At 46.7% G+C, this 27,722-nt stretch overlaps 1 long non-coding RNA gene across 1 annotated transcript in view; it reads right to left on the bottom strand.

The window, feature by feature from the left end:
* Window positions 1–27,126, bottom strand: part of LOC130276970 (uncharacterized) — a 52,396-nt gene extending 25,270 nt beyond the window's left edge. The window contains exons 1-2 of the long non-coding RNA XR_008845316.1: window positions 27,063–27,126; window positions 16,803–16,861 (exon numbers count right to left, since the gene is read on the bottom strand). This is a non-coding gene — a long non-coding RNA (uncharacterized LOC130276970). The remainder of the gene's footprint in view (window positions 1–16,802; window positions 16,862–27,062) is intronic.
* Between the last annotated feature and the right edge of the window lie 596 nt (window positions 27,127–27,722).

Here is a 27,722-nt window from a genome sequence, read left to right as displayed (position 1 = left end):
ATATTTGTAGCCCAATTTCTCTCGAGTAAGCACATACCTCATATGTCTATGTAAAGTGTTCGGCGGGCGCAGTAGAGGGCTCAGAAGCGAAGGAGCGACAAGGGGATTTTGGAGAGTACGTTTTTCTGAAATGGTTTTTGGGGGGCATGTTGCATTTAGGAAGCCCCTATGGTGCCAGAACAGGAAAAAAAACACATGGCATACCATTTTGGAAACTAGACCCCTTGAGGAACGTAACAAGGAATAACGTGAGCCTTAATACCCGACAGGTGTTTCACGACATGTAAAAAAATTTAAAAAATATTTCACTAAAATGTGTGTTTGCCCCCAAATTTCACATTTATGCAAGGGTTAATAGCAGAAAATACCCCCAAAATTTGTAACCCCATCTCTTCTGAGTATGGAGGTACCCCATAAGTTGACCTGAAGTGCGCTATGGGCGAACTACAATGCTCAGAAGAGAAGGAGTCATATTTGGCTTTTTGAGAGCAAATTTTGCTCGGGGGCATGTCGCATTTAGGAAGCCCCTATGGTGCCAGGACAGCAAAAAATACCCACATGGCATACCATTTTGGAAACTAGACCCCTTGAGGAACGTAACAAGGGGTACAGTGAGCATTTACCCCCCACTGGTGTCTGTCAGATCTTTGGAACAGTGGGCTGTACAACATTTTTTATTTGCACAGCCCACTGTTCCAAAGATCTGTCAGACACCAGTGGGGGGTAAATTCTCACTGCACCCCTCATTACATTCCGTGAGGGGTGTAGTTTCCGAAATGGGGTCACATGTGGGGTTTTGTTTTTTTTGCGTTTGGCAAAACCGCTGTAACAATCAGCCACCCCTGTGCAAATCACCTCAAATGTACATGGCGCACTCTCCCTTCTGGGCCTTGTTGTGCGCCCCCAGAGCACTTTGCGCACACATATGGGGTATCTCCGTAGTAGGGAGAAATTGCATTACAAATTTTGGGGGGCTTTTTTCCCTTTTACCTCTTGTCAAAATGAAAAGTACGGGGCAACACCAGCATGTTAGTGTAAAAAAATTTTTTTTTTACACTAACATGCTGGTGTAGACCCCAACTTCACCTTTTCATAAGGGGTGAAAGGAGAAAAAGCCCCCCAAAATTTGTTAGGCAATTTCTCCCGAGTACGGCGATACCCCATATGTGACCCTAAACTGTTGCCTTGAAATACGACAGGGCTCCAAAGTGAGAGCGCCATGTGCATTTGAGGCCTGAATTAGGGATTTGCATAGGGGTATTCTACGCCAGTGATTCCCAAACAGGGTGCCTCCAGCTGTTGCAAAACTCCCAGCATGCCTGAACAGTGAACGGCTGTCCGGCAATACTGGGAGTTGTTGTTTTGCAACAGCTGGAGGCTCCATTTTGAAAACAGTGGCGTACCAGACGTTTTTCATTTTTATTGGGGAGGGGAGGGGGGCTGTGTAGGGGTATGTGTATATGTAGTGTTTTTTACTTTTTATTTTATTTTGTGTTAGTGTAGTGTAGTGTTTTTAGGGTACAGTCACACGGGCAGGGGGTTACAGCGAGTTTCCCGTTGCGAGTTCGAGCTGCCGCGCAAAATTTGCTGCATTGCAAACTTGCAGCCTGATACTCACTGCAAGCCCCCTGCCCATGTGAATGTATCCTGTACATTCACAGGGGGGGGGACCTCCAGCTGTTGCAAAACTACAACTCCCAGCATGCACAGTCTCAGTGCATGCTGGTAGTTATAGTTTTGCAACAGCTGGAGGCACACGGATTGGGAAACACTGAGTTAGGAAACAGACAATGTTTCCCAACCAGTGTGCCTCCTGTTGTTGCAAAACTACAACTCCCAGCATTCTCAGGCATGCTGGGAGTAGTAGTTCGGCAACATCTTTAGAGCCAGATGTTGCCGAACTACAACTCCCAGCATGCTTGGAGTTGTAGTTTTGCAACATCTGGAGGACTACAGTTTGCAGACCACTAATACAGTGGTTCCCAATCTGTGCCCTTCCAGATGTTGCAAAACTACAACTCCCAGTATGCCAAAACTGTCCAGGCATGCTGGGAGTTGTAGTTCTGCAACATCTGAAGGGCCAGATGTTACAGAACTACAACTCCCAGCATGCCTGGACAGTAAGGGCATGCTGAGGATGTGTAGTTTTGCAACATCTGGAAGGGCACAGTGGTCTCCAAACTGTGGACCTCCAGATGTTGCAAAACTACAACTCCCAGCATGCCCAGACGCCAAGGGCTGTCTGGGCATGCTGGGAGTTGTAGTATACAGGGTCCCAATACAGCAATGCATGTCGCTTTACGGCGACGTGCATTGCTGTAAAGGGCCCGACCGCGGCTGAAGATCTACTCACCTGTCGCCGCCGCCGCCATCTTCATCGCCGGGATCCGGGTCTTCAGGGATGAGGTAAGTACCGGGGCTGGTCCCCAGCACTCCCCCGTCCCCCGCCGCGTCCTCCGGTCTTCCTCCCGTCCTCTCCGGACTTTCAGGGGCCGGGCAGGACGGGAGAAGTAACCGCCCCCCCCACCCCCCCCCCTCCGATTGGTTGGTTAACTAACCGACGGATCGCAGGGGATCGGAGGAGGTGGCAGGCTTGCCACCTCGCTCCTAGTCTTCAGCATGGTCCTGGCTGTCTGTGACAGCCGGGATCATGCAAAATTACCGGGCGATCGGGTCCCAGAGACCCGATCAGCCCGGTATCGCCGCAGATCGCAAGGGCGATTTCCCTTGCGATTTGCGGCGATCGCCGACATGGGGGGCCTACATGGCCCCCCTCGGCGTTTGCCCTGGATGCCTGCTGAAGGATTTCGGCAGGCATCCAGTTCCGATCTCTGCCCGGCGAGCGGCAGGGACCGGAAAAGGCCATGACGTCGTGGGACATCATTGGTCCTTAAGGCCCAGGGTGCCATGACGTCCCAGGACGTCATTGGTCCTTAAGAGGTTAAAAAATCATGCTGAGTTTTTAGATATAGTTGTGTAGCATAATGATTTCCATTTCTATTTTGCACAAAAACTTTCTTAAAGGAGGTAGACAGCAATAGTTGGATTTTTCCTTTTCACACTATAAAAATGGTTATCAAATATTCCCTACAGGCAGTTTAAACACATTAGGTTGAACTGTACTACTACCAAGGATTTTAAGTCACAAAGTAATGTTTTTATTCTTTTTTATTTAACTGTTTATTTATTGTTTTATCAATACAATTTTCAATTCAGTAAAATAGAAAAAAAATAAAAATAACTAAGAAAAATCTTGCAGCAGCAAGAATGGAGCATAGAGTTCATTGTCAGAGCGTATATGTAATAATGTAACAAGAACCTTACATCTAAGTAGCTTTAACCATTTAACGACGCAGGACGTATATTTACGCATCACATCGCGTCGGTCCCGGCGCTCATCAACGGCAGCGACCCGCGGCTAATACCACACATCGCCGATCGCGGCGATGTGCGGTATTAACCCTTTAGAAGCGTTTAGGAGAGTGGCGTTGGAGCCATGGCAGACCGAGGAGGACTTCAGAGGTGCAGTTGGGCAAAACAAAAAGTTAAATTTTTTCGTGATGCAGTCCACTGCTCATGAGCAGGGGTTCTGTGCGGTAACGCACAGTGCAGTCCAATTTCACTCCGTTGACCGAGGAAATGTAGAGCGGCTTGGAGAGACGGGTCACAGGGATGTTGAACTTATTAACAAAAGAGGCCAAAATGAAATTTCCCGCAGAACCAGAGTCCAAGAAGGCCATAGCTGAGAAGGAGGAGTTGGCAGAAGGAGAAATCCGTACGGGCACAGTGAGACGAGGAGAAGCAGACTTCGGACCAAGAGACGCCACTCCCACGTGAGCTGGGTGCGCGCGTGCGTTTCCCAGACGTGGAGGACGAATAGGGCAATCCACCAAGAAATGTTCGGTACTAGCGCAGTACAGACATAAAATTTTATCTCTGCGGCGAGTCCTCTCTTCATGGGTCAGACGAGACCGATCCACTCGCATAGCCTCCATGGCGGGAGGCACAGGGGTAGATTGTAAAGGATACTGTGAGAGAGGTGCCCAGAGATCAAGGTCTTTTTCCTGGCGGAGCTCCTGGCGTCTTTCAGAAAAACGCATGTCAATGCGGGTGGCCAAATGGATAAGTTCATGCAGGTTGGCAGGAGTTTCTCGTGCGGCCAGCACATCTTTGATGTTACTGGATAGGCCTTTTTTAAAGGTTGCGCAGAGGGCCTCGTTATTCCAAGACAATTCGGAGGCGAGAGTACGAAATTGGATGGCGTACTCGCCTACTGAAGAATTACCCTGGACCAGGTTCAGCAGGGCAGTCTCGGCAGAAGAAGCTCGGGCTGGTTCCTCGAAGACACTTCGAATCTCAGCGAAAAAGGACTGTACGGAGGCAGTGACAGGATCATTGCGGTCCCAGAGCGGTGTGGCCCATGACAGGGCCTTCCCAGAGAGGAGACTGACCACGAAAGCCACCTTCGACCGTTCTGTAGGAAATTGGTCCGACAACATCTCCAAATGTAGGGAACATTGTGACAGGAAGCCTCGGCAAAGTCTAGAGTCCCCATCAAATTTGTCCGGTAGGGACAAGCGGAGGCCAGGAGCGGGCATTCGCTGCGGAGGAGATGCAGGAGCTGGCGGAGGAGATGGTTGCTGCTGTAGCTGTGGCAGAAGTTGCTGTAGCATGGCGGTCAACTGCGACAGCTGCTGTCCTTGTTGGGCGAACTGTTGTCCAAGTTGCTCAATCTGTTGGGACTGCTGGGCGACCACCGTGGTAAGGTCAGCGACAACTGGCAGTGGGACCTCAGCGGGATCCATGGCCGGATCTACTATTATGATTCGGCTAGCTGGATTTGGATCCTCTGTGTCAGCGAGGGATGGCGTGGACCGTGTCGGTGGACCGGTTCTAGGGTTGCTACTGGTATTCACCAGAGCCCGCCGCAAAGCGGGATGGTCTTGCTGCGGTGGTAGCAACCAGGTCGTATCCACCGGCAACGGCTCAACCTCGCTGACTGCTGAGAAGGCGTGGGACAGAAGGACTAGGCAGAGGCAAGGTCAGACGTAGCAGAAGGTCGGGGCAGGCGGCAAGGTTCGTAGTCAATAGCAACAGCAAGAGGTCAGGTACACTGGTAAGGCAAACACTGTAACGCTTTCTCTGGCACAAAGGCAACAAGATCCGGCAAGGAAGTGAAGGGGAAGTGAGGTAATATACACAGGGAGCAGGTGGAAGCTAATTACATTGATTGGGCCAGGCACCAATCATTGGTGCACTGGCCCTTTAAATATTAGAGAGCTGGCGCGCGCGCACCCTAAGGAGCGGAGCCGCGCGCGCCAGGACGTGACAGCCGGGGACCGGGACAGGTGAGTGACTTGGGATGTGATTCGCAAGCGGGCGCGTCCCGCTATGCGAATCGCATCCCCGCCGGCAGAGTCAGTGCAGCGCTCCCGGTCAGCGGGTCTGACCGAGCGCTCTGGGGAGGAGCAGGGACCCGGAGCGCTCGGCGTAACAGTATAAATTTTCCTGCATGTAGTTATGATTTTTTCCAGAAGTACGACAAAATCAAACCTATATAAGTAGGGTATCATTTTAACCATATGGACCTACAGAATAATGATAAGGTGTCATTTTTACCGAAATATGCACTACGTAGAAACGGAAGCCCCCAAAAGTTACAAAATGGCGTTTTTTCTTCTATTTTGTCGCACAATAATTTTTTTTTCCGTTTCGTCGTGAATTTTTGGGTAAAATGACTGATGTCACGGCAAAGAAGAATTGGTGACGCCAAAAATAAGCCATAATATGGATTTTTAGGTGGAAAATTGAAAGGTTTATGATTTTTAAAAGGTAAGGAGGAAAAAACGAAAGTGTAAAAACGGAAAAACCCTGAGTCCTTAAGGGGTTAAGCTATTGCCATGTCTCTATAGGTATTGAGTTGCAGGTTTATAGATTATCCACAGTACATTTAAATCCGTGAGTGTATATTAGGTAGGAACAAAGCAATCTATATTATTTCTGTTAGATTCCAGAAACGGAATAAAGAAGATGAAAAGAAGAAGGAAAAGAAAGAAAAAAGAAAGAAAAGATAAAAATTATAAAAATAAAGTACCTGTTTGATCATGGTGTGAAATATAGAATAAATCCATGCCTATGCGGCCTCTTCAGACTCTCCTTCCTTCAGTGTTGGTTATCGTCTTCTATATATTCATCCCATTCCTTCCAAGTTTCGTAGAAATGAGAAAGCCTGTTTTCTGTCATTGCGGATAGGTATTCCATCCGCCTAACTTCCAGAATCCTATTGGTTAGGGCTTGTACGGATGGAAGGGTAGGTTTTTTCCATTCTTTGGCTATCAAACACTTTGCAGCCGTGAGTATGGAATGGAATAATCTGAGTTTTTTTTTTTTTTTTATACCAGGGGGAGGTACATTTAAGAGATAATTGATTGGCTTCAGATGTATCTTTAATCTCAGTATCTTCCCAACTAAAGACTGTACCTCCAGCCAAAAATGGCGCATGGAGGGACAATCCCAAAATATGTGCGGTAGTGTATCTAACTCCATATTACACCTCCAGCAACTAGAAGTAGTTTGTGGATAAAGTTTGTTTAATACTTCCGGTGTGTGATACCACTGAAAGAGAATTTTGTATTGATTTTCTTTATGTATTATGCAGGAAGAAGACTTCGCTGCTCTATCCCATATAGTTTGCCATGTGGCTTTTGGAATTTCATAGCCTAAGTATTCTTCCCATTATGTCATGTAGGGGTGTTTCCAATTATCTTGATATATGAAAGAATGTAAGATATTGTAAATGGAGGATATTAAACCTCTCGTGGTGGTCTCACCTCTACACAACAACTCAAAGGATGTTGGTTTAGAGAAAGCAGCTTCAGGTGAACCTAACCCTGCATGTGAAGTGACAGTTTGGAGACAGTATCATTAGAAAGATTAAACTTGTCACTAAGGGCTTGAAAGGTAAGGAATGTTCTTTTGATAGGGTCCACTAGATCTGCAAAGTGAAACAACCTTGCCTCTACCCAGGGGGAAATGATATCTACATCATAACTATCAGGAATAGAGGGATTAAAAATAAAGGGAGTTAGAAGGGACTTGGGGGATTTTAATGAATATTTAGTCTTGACAGTTTCCCATATTTTTAATGTGGTTCTCACCGGGCCAAGTAAGTGTTTTTGATTGACCTGATAGTTTGAGTCCCAAATCAAGGCACATAAATGGACCTGGGACGACCACAGCTTCTCTACGTCCGTCCGTTTATTATATGCACGAAATTGTGACCATGATGGAATATTTTTAAGGTGGACTGAATAATAACAGTCATAGACGTCAGGCAATGCCAGTCCTCCATAGTTCTTTTTGGCCGTCAAGACAGACCACGCTAACCTGTGGCGACCCCCCCCTTCCAAACAAACCTGAGGATGGCTGATTGAAAACCTCTTAATGGTCCCTGAGGTATTAATACTGGAAAAGTTTCCAATAAATAAAGGAATCTGGGCAACACTGACATTTTGACTGCTGTAATCCTGCCAATAAGGGAAATCAGAAGACCAGACCATTTTTCCATTTGGGATTTGATGTCTTTAACCCCTTAACGACGCAGGACGTATATTTATGTCCTGCGCCGGCTCCCGCGATATGAAGCGGGATCGCGCCGCGATCCCGCATCATATCGCGTTGGTCCAGGCGCTCATCAACGGCCGGGACCCGCGGCTAATACCACACATCGCCGATCGCGGCGATGTGCGGTATTAACCCTTTAGAAGCGGCGGTCAAAGCTAACCGCCGCTTCTAAAGTGAAACTGAAAGTGACCTGGCTGCTCAGTCGGGCTGTTCGGGACCGCCGCGGTGAAATGATCATCAGGGAGGAGGTCAGGGAGGAGACCTCTCGTCTCTTTCAACCCTTTATATTAAACTTTCCCAACATCTGACTATATAAACAGATAACCTGACCATACAACTAAATTCTTTGTGGTTAAGTCAGATATTGGGTATCAAAAATTATGCGGTTATATACTAGAAAAATATTTGTAATTATATTTTTTTGGCCTTATATAATTATTGTAATTATAATAGTAACTCCTGTTTGACTAAAGAAAAATTTTGGACATTCTATACCCTAGTGGTAACTGTAATTCAGGGAAACCACTCTTATTCTGTCAGATACACCTCATCTAAGCAGATAATCTCAGCATACTTATGAACAGATAAAATGTCCTCTTAAAGCTCAGGTCGCAGATTCATTTCTATAGTGTCCATGATGTTGTTACGCCGAGCGCTCCGGGTCCCCGCTCCTCCCCGGAGCGCTCGCTTCACTCCCTCCGCTGCAGCGCTCCGGTCACGTCCTCTGACCCGGGGCGCTGCGATCCCGCTGCCAGCCGGGATGCGATTCGCGATGCGGGTAGCGCCCGCTCGCGATGCGCACCCCGGCTCCCCTACCTGACTCGCTCCCCGTCTGTTCTGTCCCGGCGCGCGCGGCCCCGCTCCCTAGGGCGCGCGCGCGCCGGGTCTCTGCGATTTAAAGGGCCACTGCGCCGCTGATTGGCGCAGTGGTTCCAATTAGGGTTTTCACCTGTGCACTTCCCTATATTACCTCACTTCCCTTGCACTCCCTTGCCGGATCTTGTTGCCTTAGTGCCAGTGAAAGCATTCCTTGTGTGTTCCTTGCCTGTGTTTCCAGACCTTCTGCCGTTGCCCCTGACTACGATCCTTGCTGCCTGCCCCGACCTTCTGCTACGTCCGACCTTGCTTCTGCCTACTCCCTTGTACCGCGCCTATCTTCAGCAGCCAGAGAGGTGAGCCGTTGCTAGTGGATACGACCTGGTCACTACCGCCGCAGCAAGACCATCCCGCTTTGCGGCGGGCTCTGGTGAAAACCAGTAGTGGCTTAGAACCGGTCCACTAGCACGGTCCACGCCAATCCCTCTCTGGCACAGAGGGTCCACTACCTGCCAGCCGGCATCGTGACAGTAGATCCGGCCATGGATCCCGCTGAAGTTCCTCTGCCAGTTGTCGCTGACCTCACCACGGTGGTCGCCCAGCAGTCACAACAGATAGCGCAACAAGGCCAACAGCTGTCTCAACTGACCGTTATGCTACAACAGTTGCTACCACAGCTTCAGCAGTCATCTCCTCCGCCAGCTCCTGCACCTCCTCCGCAGCGAGTGGCCGCTTCTGGGATACGCTTATCCTTGCCGGATAAATTTGATGGGGACTCTAAGTTTTGCCGTGGCTTTCTTTCCCAATGTTCCCTGCATCTGGAGATGATGTCGGACCTGTTTCCCACTGAAAGGTCTAAGGTGGCTTTCGTAGTCAGTCTTCTGTCCGGAAAAGCCCTGTCATGGGCCACACCGCTCTGGGACCGCAATGACCCCGTCACTGCCTCTGTACACTCCTTCTTCTCGGAAATCCGAAGTGTCTTTGAGGAACCTGCCCGAGCCTCTTCTGCTGAGACTGCCCTGTTGAACCTGGTCCAGGGTAATTCTTCCGTTGGCGAGTATGCCGTACAATTCCGTACACTTGCTTCAGAATTGTCCTGGAATAATGAGGCCCTCTGCGCGACCTTCAAAAAAGGCCTATCCAGCAACATTAAAGATGTTCTGGCCGCACGAGAAATTCCTGCTAATCTACATGAACTTATTCACCTAGCCACTCGCATTGACATGCGTTTTTCTGAAAGGCGTCAGGAACTCCGCCAAGATATGGACTCTGTTCGCACGAGGCGTTTCGTCTCCTCGGCTCCTCTCTCCTCTGGTCCCCTGCAATCTGTTCCTGTGCCTCCCGCCGTGGAGGCTATGCAGGTCGACCGGTCTCGCCTGACACCTCAAGAGAGGACACGACGCCGTATGGAGAACCTCTGCCTGTACTGTGCTAGTACCGAACACTTCCTGAGGGATTGTCCTATCCGTCCTCCCCGCCTGGAAAGACGTACGCTGACTCCGCACAAAGGTGAGACAGTCCTTGATGTCTACTCTGCTTCTCCACGTCTTACTGTGCCTGTGCGGATGTCTGCCTCTGCCTTCTCCTTCTCTACAGTGGCCTTCTTGGACTCTGGATCTGCAGGAAATTTTATTTTGGCCTCTCTCGTCAACAGGTTCAACATCCCGGTGACCAGTCTCGCCAGACCCCTCTACATCAATTGTGTAAATAATGAAAGATTGGACTGTACCATACGTTTCCGCACGGAGCCCCTTCTTATGAGCATCGGATCTCATCATGAGAGGATTGAACTTTTGGTCCTCCCCAATTGCACCTCGGAGATTCTCCTTGGACTTCCCTGGCTTCAACTTCATTCCCCAACCCTGGATTGGTCCACTGGGGAGATCAAGAGTTGGGGGTCCTCTTGTTCCAAGAACTGTCTAAAACCGGTTCCCAGTAACCCTTGCCGTAACTCTGTGGTTCCTCCAGTAACCGGTCTCCCTAAGGCCTATATGGACTTCGCGGATGTTTTCTGCAAAAAACAAGCTGAGACTCTACCTCCTCACAGGCCTTATGATTGCCCTATCGACCTCCTCCCGGGTACTACTCCACCCCGGGGCAGAATTTATCCTCTCTCTGCCCCAGAGACTCTTGCCATGTCCGAATACGTCCAGGAGAATCTAAAAAAGGGCTTTATCCGTAAATCCTCCTCTCCTGCCGGAGCCGGATTTTTCTTTGTGTCCAAAAAAGATGGCTCCCTACGTCCTTGCATTGACTACCGCGGTCTTAATAAAATCACGGTTAAGAACCGCTACCCCTTACCCCTCATCTCTGAACTCTTTGATCGCCTCCAAGGTGCCCACATCTTCACTAAATTGGACTTAAGAGGTGCCTATAACCTCATCCGCATCAGAGAGGGGACGAGTGGAAAACGGCATTTAACACCAGAGATGGACACTTTGAGTATCTGGTCATGCCCTTTGGACTGTGCAATGCCCCTGCCGTCTTCCAAGACTTTGTCAATGAAATTTTTCGTGATCTGTTATACTCCTGTGTTGTTGTATATCTGGACGATATCCTAATTTTTTCTGCCAATCTAGAAGAACACCGCCAGCATGTCCGTATGGTTCTTCAGAGACTTCGTGACAACCAACTCTATGCCAAAATTGAGAAATGTCTGTTTGAATGCCAATCTCTTCCTTTTCTAGGATATTTGGTCTCTGGCCAGGGACTACAGATGGATCCAGACAAACTCTCTGCCGTCTTAGATTGGCCACGCCCCTCCGGACTCCGTGCTATCCAACGCTTTTTGGGGTTCGCCAATTATTACAGGCAATTTATTCCACATTTTTCTACCATTGTGGCTCCTATCGTGGCTTTAACCAAAAAAAATGCTGATCCCAAGTCCTGGCCTCCTCAAGCAGAAGACTCCTTTAAACGACTCAAGTCTGCCTTTTCTTCGGCTCCCGTGCTCTCCAGACCTGACCCTTCCAAACCCTTCCTATTGGAGGTTGATGCCTCCTCAGTGGGAGCTGGAGCTGTTCTTCTACAAAAAAATTCTTCCGGGCATGCTGTCACTTGTGGTTTTTTCTCTAGGACCTTCTCTCCAGCGGAGAGGAACTACTCCATCGGGGATCGAGAGCTTCTAGCCATTAAATTAGCACTTGAGGAATGGAGGCATCTGCTGGAGGGATCAAGATTTCCTGTTATTATCTACACCGACCACAAGAACCTCTCCTACCTCCAGTCTGCCCAACGGCTGAATCCTCGCCAGGCCCGGTGGTCTCTGTTCTTTGCCCGATTTAATTTTGAGATTCACTTTCGTCCTGCCGATAAGAACATTAGGGCCGATGCTCTCTCTCGTTCCTCGGATGCCTCAGAAGTTGATCTCCCTCCGCAACACATCATTCCACCTGACTGCCTGATCTCCACTTCTCCTGCCTCCATCAGGCAGACTCCTCCAGGAAAGACCTTTGTTTCTCCACGCCAACGCCTCGGAATCCTCAAATGGGGTCACTCCTCCCATCTCGCAGGTCATGCGGGCATCAAGAAATCTGTGCAACTCATCTCCCGCTTCTATTGGTGGCCGACTCTGGAGACGGATGTTGGGGACTTTGTGCGAGCCTGCACTATCTGTGCCCGGGATAAGACTCCTCGCCAGAAGCCCGCTGGTTTTCTTCATCCTCTGCCTGTCCCCGAACAGCCTTGGTCTCTGATTGGTATGGATTTTATTACTGATTTACCCCCTTCCCGTGGCAACACCGTTATTTGGGTGGTCGTTGATCGATTCTCCAAAATGGCACATTTCATCCCTCTTCCTGGTCTTCCTTCTGCGCCTCAGTTGGCTAAACAATTTTTTGTACACATTTTTCGTCTTCACGGGTTGCCTACGCAGATTGTCTCGGATAGAGGGGTCCAATTCGTGTCTAAATTCTGGAGGGCTCTCTGTAAACAACTCAAGATTAAATTAAATTTTTCCTCTGCATATCATCCCCAGTCCAATGGACAAGTAGAAAGAATTAACCAGATCCTGGGTGATTATTTGCGACATTTTGTTTCCTCCCGCCAGGATGACTGGGCAGATCTCCTTCCATGGGCCGAATTCTCGTATAACTTCAGGGTCTCTGAATCTTCCTCCAAATCCCCATTTTTCGTGGTGTACGGCCGTCACCCTCTTCCCCCCCTCCCTACCCCCTTGCCCTCTGGTCTGCCCGCTGTGGATGAAATTTCTCGTGACCTTTCCATTATATGGAGAGAGACCCAAAATTCTCTCTTACAGGCTTCTTCACGCATGAAGAGGTTCGCGGATAAGAAAAGAAGAGCTCCCCCCGTTTTTTCCCCTGGAGACAAGGTATGGCTCTCCGCTAAATATGTCCGCTTCCGTGTCCCTAGCTACAAGTTGGGACCACGCTATCTTGGTCCTTTCAAAATTTTGTGTCAAATTAATCCTGTCTCTTATAAACTTCTTCTTCCTCCTTCTCTTCGTATCCCTAATGCCTTTCACGTCTCTCTTCTCAAACCACTCATCCTCAACCGTTTTTCTCCCAAATCTGTTCCTCCCACTCCTGTTTCCGGCTCCTCGGACGTCTTCCCGGTCAAGGAAATTTTGGCTGCCAAAAAGGTCAGAGGGAAAAATTTTTTTTTAGTAGACTGGGAGGGTTGTGGTCCTGAAGAGAGATCCTGGGAACCTGAGGACAACATCCTTGACAAAAGTCTGCTCCTCAGGTTCTCAGGCTCCAAGAAGAGGGGGAGACCCAAGGGGGGGGGTACTGTTACGCCGAGCGCTCCGGGTCCCCGCTCCTCCCCGGAGCGCTCGCTTCACTCCCTCCGCTGCAGCGCTCCGGTCACGTCCTCTGACCCGGGGCGCTGCGATCCCGCTGCCAGCCGGGATGCGATTCGCGATGCGGGTAGCGCCCGCTCGCGATGCGCACCCCGGCTCCCCTACCTGACTCGCTCCCCGTCTGTTCTGTCCCGGCGCGCGCGGCCCCGCTCCCTAGGGCGCGCGCGCGCCGGGTCTCTGCGATTTAAAGGGCCACTGCGCCGCTGATTGGCGCAGTGGTTCCAATTAGGGTTTTCACCTGTGCACTTCCCTATATTACCTCACTTCCCTTGCACTCCCTTGCCGGATCTTGTTGCCTTAGTGCCAGTGAAAGCGTTCCTTGTGTGTTCCTTGCCTGTGTTTCCAGACCTTCTGCCGTTGCCCCTGACTACGATCCTTGCTGCCTGCCCCGACCTTCTGCTACGTCCGACCTTGCTTCTGCCTACTCCCTTGTACCGCGCCTATCTTCAGCAGCCAGAGAGGTGAGCCGTTGCTAGTGGATACGACCTGGTCACTACCGCCGCAGCAAGACCATCCCGCTTTGCGGCGGGCTCTGGTGAAAACCAGTAGTGGCTTAGAACCGGTCCACTAGCACGGTCCACGCCAATCCCTCTCTGGCACAGAGGGTCCACTACCTGCCAGCCGGCATCGTGACAGATGTGTTGATGTCGCATCATTAATGGCGCGTCTTCTCCTGGGACTCACTCTTGTCCAGGCCGGCGGAGGCAAAGGCGGAGGAGGCAACAATTCCCAATTAGGTAAATCCAGAACTGGGATATCCAGCACCTCGCAGAAGGGGTGTACGTCTTGTGAAGATTACCCCATGGGTAATCTATGTCTCTTTCCCTCAGGATCTGGAGTAGTGGTTTCAGCATCCTTCTTTTCTGTAAAGTCACCCATGATAGATCGGGTAGTAACTGAATTTGTGCTCCGTCAAAGTCTATTGTCTTTAGATTACGTGCTTTTAGCATAATTTCTTCTTTAGTTTTGTAATCAGTGATGCAACATATGACGTCTCTAGGTGTGGCAGTGGAACCTTTAGGTTTTAACGCTCTCTGTGCTCTGTCAAGTTGAATTTTGTTAGAGCTTGGTGTCTGCAGGATCATATTAAAATAGCTTCAAGAGCGACCTTGAGGTCTTCATCATGGGTTGCTTCCGGTAGTCCTCTTATTCTAATATTATGGCGTCGGCCTCTGTTGTCTAGGTCCTCTAGGTGACGTTGGTATACAAAGTAATGTTTTAAAGACTTGGTTTAGAACCAAAAGTACTCAAAACAATAGTGGAGTCCTTTATAGGGTGTAGTGCAATTAATCAGAATATCTGGTGAATAAGATTAAAGGGGTACTCCGGTAGAATACTTTTTTTTTTTTTTTAAATCAACTGGTGCCATTAAGCTAAACAGATTTGTAAATTACTTCTCTTCAAAAATCTTAATCCTTCCAGTACTTATTAACTGCTCAATACTACAGAGGAAATTAGTGCTCTCTGCTGACATCATGACCACAGTGCTCTCTGCTGACATCTCTGTCCATTTTAGGAACTGTCCAGAGCAACATATGTTTTCTATGGGAATTTTCTCCTACTCTGGACAGTTCTTAGCAGAGAGCTCTGTGTTCCAAAATAATTTCCTCTGTAGTATTCAGCAGCTAATAAGTACTGGAAGGATAAAGATTTTTTGATGGAAGTAATTTACAAATCTGTTTAACTTTCTGGCGCCAGTTGATTTAAAAAGTTTTCCACCGGAGTACCCCTTTAACTCCTTAACAACGAAGGACATATATTTACATCCTCTGCCGGCTCCCGCGATATGCCGCGGGGTCACGGGGTGACCCTGCATCATATCGGGTCGGTCCCGGCTGCCATCAACGGCTGGGACCCGCGGCTAATACAGGACATTACCGATCGTGGTGATGCCCTGTTTTAACCCTTCAGACGCTGCGATCAAAGCTGACCACCACATCTGAAGTGAAAGTGAAACTTTCCCGGCTGCTCAGTCAGGCTGTTCGGGACCGCCGCGGTGAAACAGCTTACAGGACATCGGGAGGGACCTTACCTGCCTCCTCAGTGTCCGATCGGCGAATGCAGTCAAGCAACGATGACACTGATCACAGGCGTGTTAATACATGCCAGTGATCTGTGTAAAAGATCAGTGTGTGCAGTGTTATAGGTCCCTATGGGAGCTATAACATTGCAAAAAAATTAGTAAAAAAAAGTGTTAATAAAGGTCATTTAACCCCTTCCCTAATAAAAGTTTGAATCACCCTCCTTTTCCCATAAAAAAAATAAAACAGCGTAAATAAAAATAAACATATGTGGTATCACCGCGTGTGGAAATGTCGGAATTATAAAAATATATAATTAATTAAACCGCTCGGTCAATGGCGTGCGCGCAAAAAAATTCCAAAGTCAAAAAAGCGTATTTTTGGTGATCAAAAAGTCAGATCAAAACAAAAATGGTACCGATATAAACTTCAGATCAAGGCGCAAAAAATGAGCACTCATAACACCCTGTACGTGGAAAAAAAAAGTTATAGGGGTCAGTAGATGACATTTTTAAAAGTATAAATTTTCCTGCATGCAGTTATGTAGGGTATCATTTTAACCGTATGGACCTACAGAATAAAGATAAGGTGTAATTTTTACCGAAATATGCACTGCGTAGAAACGGAAGCCCCCAAAATTTACAAAATGGCGTTTTTTTCTTAGATTTTGTTACACAATGATTTTTTTTTCCGTTTCGCCGTGGATTTTTGGGTAAAATGACTAATGTCACTGCAAAGTAGAATTGGTGACGCAAAAATAAGCCATAATATGGATTTTTAGGTGGAAAATTGAAAGGGTTATGATTTTTAAAAGGTAAGGAGGAAAAAACGAAAATGCAAAAACTGAAAAACCCTGAGTCCTTAAGGGGTTAAGGATACGACTTCCAGTAAAGTGTATGACTGGTCCTCTAATTTTATTATTACTATTATTAAGGGATACCATCATGGTCTGTCTTGTTGCAGGATCTTTATCCTCAGACCAATTATCCGCCCAAGTCTAGTATAAACGTTTAACTGGGCAGTTCACTAAGAAACGTGGGTGTCCCCAGTATGTTAAAACCGAGAAAAGAGCAATGTGGTGCTTTTTTGTCTACCACTGGGTGTTATGGGTGTGGTAACTCTTGGTGTTAGGCTAGGTTTCCACTTGTTTTATTTCTTTGTACACCTAAAAAAAACGCCAGCAAAAACACCAGAAAAACTGCCACAGGTTATTCCTGAGTTTTGGCAGCTTTTCTGGCGTTTTCCCTGGTGTGTGGAAACAGCCAAATTTGTCCCCTGTGGCAGTTTTCTCACTGTCTTCAGGTACCACTCTGTTGGTCGGATGCTGAGCGCCCGGTTCACAGAGTGTAAGGAGATGAGGAGTGATTTTATAGCATCACTTCTCATCTCCCCCGGCCGCATAGTATACAGGGGGCATAGTGTACCCGGGTATACTATACTGGAGCCGGGAATCTTGTCACCAGAATATACAGCTATCTATAGATAGCTGTATATAGTGTATACAGAACAGGAGGTCCACTTACCTCCCTCGTTTCTGTCACCGCCGGTCCGTGTAGCTCCGCCCCCTAGTGATGACAAGGATCTGAAACGAGAAGAAAAAAAACACAAAAAAATTAGTTAGGACATTTTTTGCGCTCTCTGCAGGGGAGAGCGCCCATAATGCAATGTCTACCTAAACAGTGAGCCTCCAATTGGTGCAAAACAACAATTCCCAGCATGCCCAGACAGCCAAAGGCTGGGAGTTGTAGTTTAGCAACAGCTGGAGTCTCCCTGTCTGGGTAGACACTGGCAGAAGGGTCTGTTCCCATTATCCAAAACGGACAATAAGAACAGAGCTTCAGACTTAATAACCTGGATCTTGTCTTTAGCTCCGCCCCTAATGACATCATCACTAGGGGGCGGAGCTACACAGACCCGAGGGGACTGGATGGAGGTAAGGGGACTCCTCCATCTTCTGTATACACTATATACAGCTCTGGTGTCCCAGTACCGCATTTCATACGGTACTTATTTATCTATGGGTCCCCGTAGCCAGAGTCCCTAGGACTTAGTGGTCTCTGTTGGTCAGTCCGCCCCTGGTCGCCTCTATTATAGTGTATAGATTCCTGATTTGTCCATAGAATAATGTATATAGTATTATTTCTGTATATAAATGGTTAATTACTTGTTTCCATGGTGTCGCAGGGCCTTCGGGTCATATGATGCGTTCCAAGCCTCATTCTGGATGCGTTCCAGGCCTCACTTTGGTATCTCTAGCCTCATTTTGGGTTTTGCAATGTATATAGATCCTGTGATGTAAGCAATCCCATGACACCATGTAAAGTGAATGGTAGACGTTCGGACCAATCAGATTCGCCACGCCCCCTGCCCATATAAGGGAGCGGCGGCCATCTTATTGCTCTCTTTCTCCTGGCTCTTGATGAGAGAAGACCTATATTGCAGTAATCGCAGTGAGTTAGGCCTGAGCCTTGCGGCAACGGCTGAATGATCTAAATTATAGAGTGTGTCATCCCCTAAGCACTCTGCAGTATCACCGGACCCAATATTTTCCCTAAATCCGGACGGATCTGCACATCACTCCCTAAATTCAGAGACTATAAGTTTAATGCAAGGTCCGCAACTTCTGCCAGTCGCTAAGCAACCTAAGAACTGTTATATGAAACTGTTACTACGCATTGGATATTGCAAGCACTGCAGTAAAGTTATTCAAGTTCAAGTTAAATCTGCTTGTGGACCTTCAGTCATTTCATTGCACCTATCGCTTCTGGGAAGGGCGGTGATAGGCCGGAACATAGATTCAGCATACCAGCCCTCACCCTGGCGTCACGAGTGACTGGGTTAATATTAACCCCTCATATACCAACATTATACCATCCCTACCATACACCCCCCAAGGCTCACTGTAAGTTCTTGCTGGGCAGTAGGTATACGATGTATATCTACTGCTCAGCATCAGCTGATCTCCCGGCTCTGTAGCCTTGAGAACAGATGATCCCGACAGTCACTTCAGGAGGATCGCAGCGGGTGTCAGGAGGAGTGACATCCGCTGTAATCTGTCCCTTACTGCAGGTACTACTGCTCCCAACATGGAGCACACTCTGCTGGGAGCTGTAGTATCTGCATTAATAGACAGATCGCAGGGAGTGTCACTCCTCCTGACACCCGCTGTGATCCTCCGGTATAATGTATAGATACGGGCGGCAGCTCTTCTATGGTCCCCTGCACTGATGTATATATACACATATTCCTATTTCCCACAGAGTTGAGATTGGCTGGAACCATCTGACCAATCACAGCTCTCTGCGGGAAATATGAATATGTGTATATATACGGCAGTGCAGGGGACCATAAAAGAGCGGCCACATCTATACATTATACAGGAGGATCGCAACGAACCCGGGGCGATCTGTCAATTAGTACAGGTAACTACTACTCCTATCATAGAATATTCCATGCTGAGAGTAGTAGTACTACCTAAAAAATGTAAAAAAAATAAAAAGTGAAACACACACACACACTACATTTTTATTATTGTCGGCTACATTTTTAGTGCCCTACCCGCGCACATAAATTGATCCCTGTTTAAAAATTAATTAAAATGTTGTTATAAAAAAGATAAATTTCATTAAATACAATATTTTTCCATCACTACTGTATCTTTTTTTTTTATAATTTTTTAATGGTACCCTACTAAATTTTAATAAAAAAGGTATCTCCAACACTTTTTTGGATCGCTAAAGTCCAAAAGAGAATAAAAACCGCCTGAAAAAATGCCAAATTTAAAACACACATGGCGTTTTTCTTGGCATTTTTTCACTCCCATAGACTTCTATTTGAGAAAAACGCCAAGATTTTCCAGAAAAAATGCCAAAGTCTCGACAAGAGGTCGTTTTTTAAAAACTGCCAAGGAGCCCAAAAACGCCAAAAGGATAAAAAAAACACCAAACTGAAAAACGCCAAGTGGATTTGGCATTTTGCAGTTTATTATTGATTTGCAGCTAACATCTGGCCGCAGCGTTTTTTTCACCAAAAAAATGCCATGCGGCAGAATGGGTGTTTTTATTGGCGTTTTTGTAAAAAAAAAAAAAAAAAACAAGTGGAAACCTAGCCTAAGTGTTGTGGGGTTATATATAAAAATATATATATATATAACCCCTTGAGGACGGACCCATTTTTTACCTCAATGACCAGGCTCTTTTAAAAAAAAAGAAATTAACATGTATCTCTTTAAATGGTAATAACTTTAGAATGCTTTTTCTGAGCAGAGCGATTCTGAGATTGTTTTTTCGTGACATATTGTACTTTATATAAGTGGTGCATTTTTGTTGACACATGCAGCATTTTTTGTGAAAAACTTCCAAATATTGTGAAAAACTGGAAAATTTCTGGCTTTTTTTTTATTTATTTTTTCTATAGTGTACACTCTGCAGTAAAAGTGATGTTATATTTATTCTGTGGGTCAGTACGATTATGGCGATACCCATTTTATATAGCTTTCTATGTCAGTGGTTCTTAACCTGGGTTCGATCGAACCCCAGGGGTTCGGTGAGTCAGTCCCGGGGGTTGGGCGGGGGAGGACGCAACAGGACAGGCAAAGCAAGCAATTGCTTAGGGCCCCGAGCTGGCCCGGGGCCCCGAGCAGAGCAGGTGTTTGCCCGTCCTGTAGCGACGGGGCAATTCCCCCCCATCACTATTAACTCCCTGTGGCCCCGCGTTACGTTTAAAAACGCAGGGCCGCCGGGACATAGTGCACGCCGGGACGTCCCTGATGTCCCGTGCGTGCACTCATGGAAACGAAGGCGCCGAGGACCGGAGGATAGAGAAGGAGGAAGACGCGCGCTGGCCAGCTTGGTAAGTGACCAGCGGCACGTCATCTTCGGTGCTCCGACCACCGGTCCCGAGACCTACTGCTATAGCCGGAGCGGTCGTCGGAGCACTGAAGTGGGCAGTACACAGGCATAGAGCCTCCAGCCATACACTGTATATGGCTATATGGCTGGAGGCTGTATGTCTGTAGGGGAACACTGCCTACATCAGTGGTCTTCAACCGGTGGACCTCCAGATGTTGCAAAACTACAACTCCCAGCATGACCGGACAGACGTTGGCTGTCCGGGCATGCTGGGAGTTGTAGTTTTGCAACAACTGGAGGTCCGCAGGTTGAAAACCACTGGCCTACATAATGTGGGGGAACACTGCCTGCCTAATGTGGGGGAACACTGCCTGCCTAATGTGGGGGAACTCTGTCTGCCTAATGTGGGGGAACACTGCCTGCCTAATGTGGGGGAACACTGCCTGCCTAATGTGGGGGAACTCTGTCTGCCTAATGTGGGCGAACTGTCTGCCTAATGTGGGGGAACACTGCCTGCCTAATGTGAAGGAACACTGCCTGCCTAATGTGGGGGAACACTGCCTGCCTAATGTGGGGGAACTCTGTCTGCCTAATGTGGGGGAACACTGTCTGCCTAATGTGGGGGAACTGTCTGCCTAATGTGGGGAAACTCTGTCTGCCTAATGTTGGGGAACACTGCCTGCCTCATGTGGGGGAGCACTGCCTGTCTAATGTGGGGGAACTCTGCCTGCCTAATGTGGGGGAACACTGCCTGCCTAATGTGGGGGAACACTGCCAAATTAATGTGGGGGAGCACTGCCTGCCAAATGTGGGGGAACACTGCCTGCCTAATGTGGGGGAACACTGCCATTGTTGCGAAAATGACATGAGTGTCACTTGCCAAGGTAAAGCCGCGCATTTCTGAACTGGTCTCTGAAAGACAACAGCAGAAGTCACACTGATTTGCAGTAAATATTCATTATGTTTTTGTTTTTGAGTGAAAATCATGTTTTCATGGTTTTGTTCTTTGTTCTTAATGGTTTTGTTCATTTTGTGCACCTATGTATAAATATATACTTAAATATATACCTCCTATGTTTTGAATTTGAAAAAATCATATTTTATTTTTCTAATTAAGAGGGGTTCAGTGAATGCGCATATGAAACTGGTGGGGTTCAGTACCTCCAACAAGGTTAAGAACCACTGTTCTATGTTCTTTTTCCTTTTCTGAGCAAAATTATTTTTCTGCCATTCATTTTCCAGCGTTTTTTTATTTTTCGCCGACGCCTTTGAATGAGGGCTTATTTTTTGCGGGATGAGCTGTACTTTTTATTGGTATCATTTTTGTGCTACGTGCTACCTTTTGATCTTTTTTATTCCACTATTTGTACCAAAATTGGTGAATTTTGCATTTTTTTTTTTACGGCGTGTACCGTGCGGGATAATTTACATAAAAAGTTTTTTACCCAAATATCCATGGTAAAATGAGGGTGCGTGTGTGCGCGTGTATACCCCGATACACCCCCAGGAAAGGCAGGGGAAGACTGACGTCATGCGCCGCGCAGCGCATAGCAACGACGCAGGGGACGCACGCCGGAGGCCTGAAGCAGCACGGACCCGACCCCGGCAACAGGTAATTATGCCACCGGGGATGGGGGAGGCAAAGGAGCAGCGGTTGCAGCAATGGGTGCCACTGCCCCTTCTCTCCCCCTGGCTGTCGGTGCCGCTTCTCTCCCCCTGGCTATCGGCGCCGGCAATGGGGCACCGGCACCGATAGTCACTGGGGACAGAACGGGCAGCAGCGCCGATAGCCAGGGGGAGAGAAGGGCCGGCAGCAGGGCTCTAGACCCCAGGAAAGGCAGGGGGAGAGAAGCAGGCAGTGACGGCCTCTCTTCCCCTGCCTTTCCTGGGGGTGTATCGGGGTATACACGCGCACACACGCACCCTCATTTTACCATGGATATTTGGGTAAAAAACTTTTTTTACCCAAATATTCTTGGTAAAATGAGGGTGCATGTTATAGGCCGGTGAGTGGTATACCCCGATAAATACGGTAAATGTAAAATAAAAGTTAAAAAAAATTTGAAAAATCCCCTCCCCCAATAAAGTATGTTTTCCCCCATATTTATACATAAAAGCATAAAAAAAAGATAATAAACAAACATTTTGTATCGTTGTGTGCGTAAATGTCTGAACTATAAAAATATAAAGTTAATGATCCCCTACGGCAAACGGCGTAAACATTAAAAAAAAAGTAAAACATTTCAGCTTTTTTGTCACATCAGACTTAAAAAAAAATCTATAAAAAGTGATCAAAAAGTCACATATATGCAAATCTGGTACCAAAACAAACTACAGATCATGGCACAAAAATTAGCCCTCACACATCCCTGAATACAGAAAAATAAGAAAGTTAGAGGTGGTCTAAATAGGGCAATTTTAAACAAACTGATTTTGTAAAAAAAAGTTTGAGATTTTTTAAAAGCAGTACAATAATAAAAATGTATGTAACCATGGGTATCATTTCAGGGGTGTGGAAATTTTATAAAAAACTACTTGTCCACGGGACTAAAATGGAGCAAAATCTACTTGTCCCTCATGACGATCCACTTGTCCGGCCAATTTTCGCTTTTACGCTCTCATTTTTTCCTCCTCGCCCTATAATAGCCATAACTACCTAATATAATGACACCTTTTAATTTTTCAATAACATATTCTCCGAACCAAAATATATATATATATATATATATATATATATTAAGGGAAGTGAAATTGAAATAGTAAAAGATAATTTTGCAGATTTGGTGTTTTTCTTTTCTGCGCCATTTACCTTGTGGTTGAGATAACATGTTAGTTTTATACTTTAGGCGCCTGATTACAGCGATACCAGATTTGTATAGTTTACGGCATGTTTTACTAATTCTGGACTTTTTCTAAATTTTTTTAATTGCCATTTTTTTAACCCCTGTAGCTTTATTTTTTTTTCCGCATACCAGGCTGTATGAGGGCTCATTTTTTGTGCCATAATCTGTTTTTTGTATCGGTACCATTTTGGCATTGATCTGACTTTTTAATCGCTTTTTAACTTTTTTTTCTGGGATATTATAAAAATTGCAAATCTGTGGTTTGGTATTTTTTTTACATTTACCGTACGGGATACATAATGTTATATTTTAATAGATTGTACAATTACACACGAAGCGATACCAAATATGTTTATTTTTATTATGTTTGCATGTTTTTATATAGGAAAAGGGGGTGATTTGAACTTTTAACATGGAAGGGGTTAATGCAGCGGTCTTCAAACTGTGGCCCTCCAGATGTTGCAAAACTACAACTCCCAGCATGCCCGGACAGCGAACGGCTGTCCTGGCATGCTGAGAATTGTAGTTTTGTAACATCTGGAGGGGCACAGTTTGAAGACCACTGTGTGTCTTTCAAACTTTTATTAAAACTTATTTTTTTTCTTTTACACTTTATTACACTTATAGGAGGAATCATTAGATTCCTCAGACAGATGAATAGATTCTATTGAACTCTATTAATCTGTGATCTCTGTGATCCATTGATAGAGCCTGGTCCAGCCAGGATCTATCAATGACAGAGCCGGGACAGGAGGAAGCAGAGGTAAGTCCTCCGGCTACCTCCATAGTGACCCGCAGACAAAAGGCGTGTTCTTACCTTTATACTAATGCATCCCATCTCCATCTTAATCCCCTTGTGCTATTATTCCCCCTCCGTCTTACTCCCCCTGTCCCACAATTCCCACCTCCCTCTGATTCCCTTTTACCATTATTCTTTATCCCCTTGTGCCATTATTATCCAATATGGTACAAGGGGATTAAGATGGAGGAGGGGGAATAATGATACAGGGGGATTAATATGGAGGGGGGGGGGTTTGATAATTCCCCCCTCCCTCTGATCCCCTTTTGCCATATCGGATAATAATAGCACAAGGGGATTAAGATGGAGGGGGGGGGGGGGGATAATCAACCCCCCCCCTCCTCCATATTAATTCTCTTGTGCCATTATTATCGGATATGGCAAAAGGGGGATCAGAGGAAGGGGGGACTGGTGCAAGGGGATTAAGATGGAAGGGGAGAGGGGAGTAATAAAGCACAAGACATAAAATTTCAATGCCTTGTGCTTTATTACTCCCCCCCCCTCCGCCATTATCCCTCTCCCCCTCCATCTTAATGCCTTGTGCTCCGTCCCATACAGTAACCCCCCCCCCCCCCTCTGTGCCATACAGTTGTTTACCTGGCGTCCTGTGGTCCCGTTGCCTGCTGCTTCACGGGATGTTCCACAGGGCCGCACTGACGTGTGACGTCCCCCTGCGCTGTGCGGCAACTCCGCGCAACGTCAGGGGAGGCCACACGTCTCCCTGGCAACCCACCAGCTCACTTACAGTAGCCCCGGCCGCATCTCTGGCCGCGCTACTGTACAGTGAGCTGCCGCGGCTATGCGCTGACAAATACTGGCCAATGCATGGCCGGTATTTGTCAGCGTTTTCGCGTACCCCAGGTTGAGAACCCAGGCTTTAGACGCCGCTGTCAGCTTTGACAGCGGCGATCTAAAGGGTTAATAGCCAGCCGCGGCGATCGCCGCATGCTGGCTATTAGCGGCGGCCCCCGGCTACTGAGAACAGCCGGGGGCTGCAGAGTATGGAGCGGGCACGAGTCCGGAGCCCGCTCCATACATACTGCAGAGCGCCGCAAGCATCTCCCCGTGCAGACGTGCGTCCTCCCCTCAGCTCTCCGAAGCTACAGCTGGAGGGAGTGAAGGCAGAGGACGCAGGTCTGCACGGGGAAAAGTAAGCCACGCCCCCTCATTTCCCCCCGCACGTCTGCAGAGCAGGGGAAAGAAGACAAATACACAGCTTCTCATCTCCCCTGCTCTGCTTCGGATCTGCAGTCTGTATGGAGCGTGCTCCCGACTCCTGCCCGCTCCATACAGACTGCAGATCCGCCGCACTTGTCAGGTCCGGCCCTGCTTGCCCGAAGCCGGGCTAAGGGCCGGACAAATTCACCTGCCCGGCGCTTAAAACTGCTAGTCCGGGGCGTCGGGCGATAGAAATTCCACATCCCTGCATTTTAACCGTATTGACCCAGAGAATAAAGAAAACATGCATTTTTTTACCGTAAAGTGTACAGTGCGAAAACGAAACCCCCCAAATTAGCAAAACTATGATTTTCGTTTAAATCTCCTTACACAAAAAAAAAAATTTGGGGGGGGGGGGGCGGGGTTTACCATACATTTTAGGGTAAAATGAGTGATGTCATTATAAAGTACAACTGGTCATGCAAAAGGCGAGGAGGAAAAAACAAAAATGCAAAAATAAAATTGGCTGCGTCCTTAAGGTGAAATGAGTCCTTAACCTCCGCTCCCAATCATAGCGGGTCAGGCCCGGTCTCAAACAACGGCCAGGACACGTGGCTAATAGCGTGCGGCATTGATTGCGGTGCCGCGCGCTATTAACCCTTTAGACAAAGTTGATCGCCGTGTCTAAAGTGAAAGTGAAACCATGCCGGTTAGCTCAGGGAGCTGTTTGGGATCGCAGCATCCCGAACAGCCTACATGACAGCCAGAGGATCTCTACCTGCCTCCTCGCTGTCCGATCGCCGAATGACTGCTCACTGCCTGAGATCCAGACATGAGCAGTCAAGCGGCAGAATCATCGATCAGTGGTTTCTTATGAGAAACCAGTGATCAATGTAAAAGATCAGTGTGTGCAGTGTTATAGGTCCCTATGGGAGCTATAACATTGCAAAAAAAAAAAAAGTGAATAAAGATCATTTAACAACTCCCCTAATAAAAGTTTGAATCACCCCCCTTTTCCCATAAAAAAAAGTGTAAATAAAAATAAACATATGTGGTATCGCCGCGTGTGGAAATGTCAGAATTATAAAAATATATCGTTAATTAAACCGCACGGTAAATGGCGTACACGCAAAAAGATTCCAAAGTCCAAAATAGTGCATTTTTGGTCATTTTTTATATCATGAAAAAAATGAATAAAAAGCGATCAATAAGTCCTATCAATGCAAAAACTTCAGATCATGGCGCAAAAAATTAGCCCTCATACCGCCCCATACGCGGAAAAATAAAAAAGTTATAGGGGTCAGAAAATGACAATTTTAAAGGTATAAATTTTCCTGCATGTAGTTATGATTTTTTCCAGAAGTACGACAAAATCAAACCTACATAAGTAGGGTATCATTTTAATGGTATGGACCTACAGAATAAAGATACTGGGCCTCATTTACTAAGAGTTTCGGGTTTTTACTAGTGGGAAAAGTTGTTTCAGACTTGCAGGATTCCTCTCTATTCACTATTGGGAAAAGTCGGGAACATTTTCTGACCAGCTTTTTCTAGGTCGATATTTCCAGCCATTTACCCACAGGATTTTCTGTGAATTCCATAGTAAATCGGTCGGGTTGTGAAACCACACCCCCTTATGACCGACAACGCCCCTTTTGCAACAGACCACGCCCCTTTTGGGTTTGCCGTGTTTTTCAGGCGCACACTGGCGCAGACATGTCTCAGACAAAATAACCAGACAAAAACTGGTCAGTTTCAGCTTAGTAAATGAGGCCCACTGTGTAGAAACGGAAGCCCCCAAAAGTTACAAAATGGCGTTTTTTTTTTCAATTTTGTCTCACAATTATTTTTTTTCCCGTCTCGCCGTAGATTTTTGGGTAAAATGACTGATGTCATTACAAAGAAGAATTGGTGGCGCAAAAAATAAGCCATCATATAGATTTTTAGGTGAAAAATTGAAAGAGTTATGACTTTTTAAAGGTATGGAGGAAAAAACGAAAATGCAAAAACGGAAAAACCCCGGGTCCTTAAGGAGTTAAAGTGTTATTGAAGTTATAAACTATTTTTTTTAAATTTAATATGTCCTTAAAAACTAATATAAAGAAACAAAAAAGTAGGGGGAATTCAGCTCACCACCGTGCAGTCTTGGATACAGGAGCTCCGTAATGGCAGGAGAGCAAGGCAGGTAGGATGCGGGCCGTGTCCTGGGAAACAATGAAAAAAATATATTCTCATGCACATATATTATCTCTTAGCAACCCTATTATACTTGAGTAGTGCTACCGATACATGACTATGAACACTGACTTATATAAATATAAATTAGTCATGTTACATGTACCACTCATTACTACATACTTGCCTTGCACATGATGACCATTCCAGACCAGTTTTTAGAGGTATCTCACAACCGATCTACGTCATTGTCCTTCCGGGACCTGGTTTACCTGGTTTCCGTTAGGTTCATTTGGAGTTACACTATATAAGGGGCATACAAATAATAACCAAGAAAATTACACAGAGACATAAAATAGTGAGAAAGTACATATAGTCTTTATTATTGGTGACCGAATGTAAAAACAGAATTTTAAATGGAGCGACCGCGGACAGACTACTAAGGCGTCTGGATGAGGGACTGAAGCAAAAATGGGCCACAGGACATCACTAAGAAAATGGAGATACTAAGGTGACCCCCATCCTGGTGTATACACACATAAAAAAGTATAGGCTGTACAAAAACATACTAGCAAATATATACCAACATATGTAAACATATACACTCAGAAAGAATAT

The sequence above is a fragment of the Hyla sarda genome, chromosome 6 (assembly GCF_029499605.1).
Source record: "Hyla sarda isolate aHylSar1 chromosome 6, aHylSar1.hap1, whole genome shotgun sequence".
NCBI classification, from domain to species: Eukaryota; Metazoa; Chordata; class Amphibia; order Anura; family Hylidae; genus Hyla; species Hyla sarda.
This window is presented reverse-complemented; position numbering and strand designations above follow the sequence as displayed.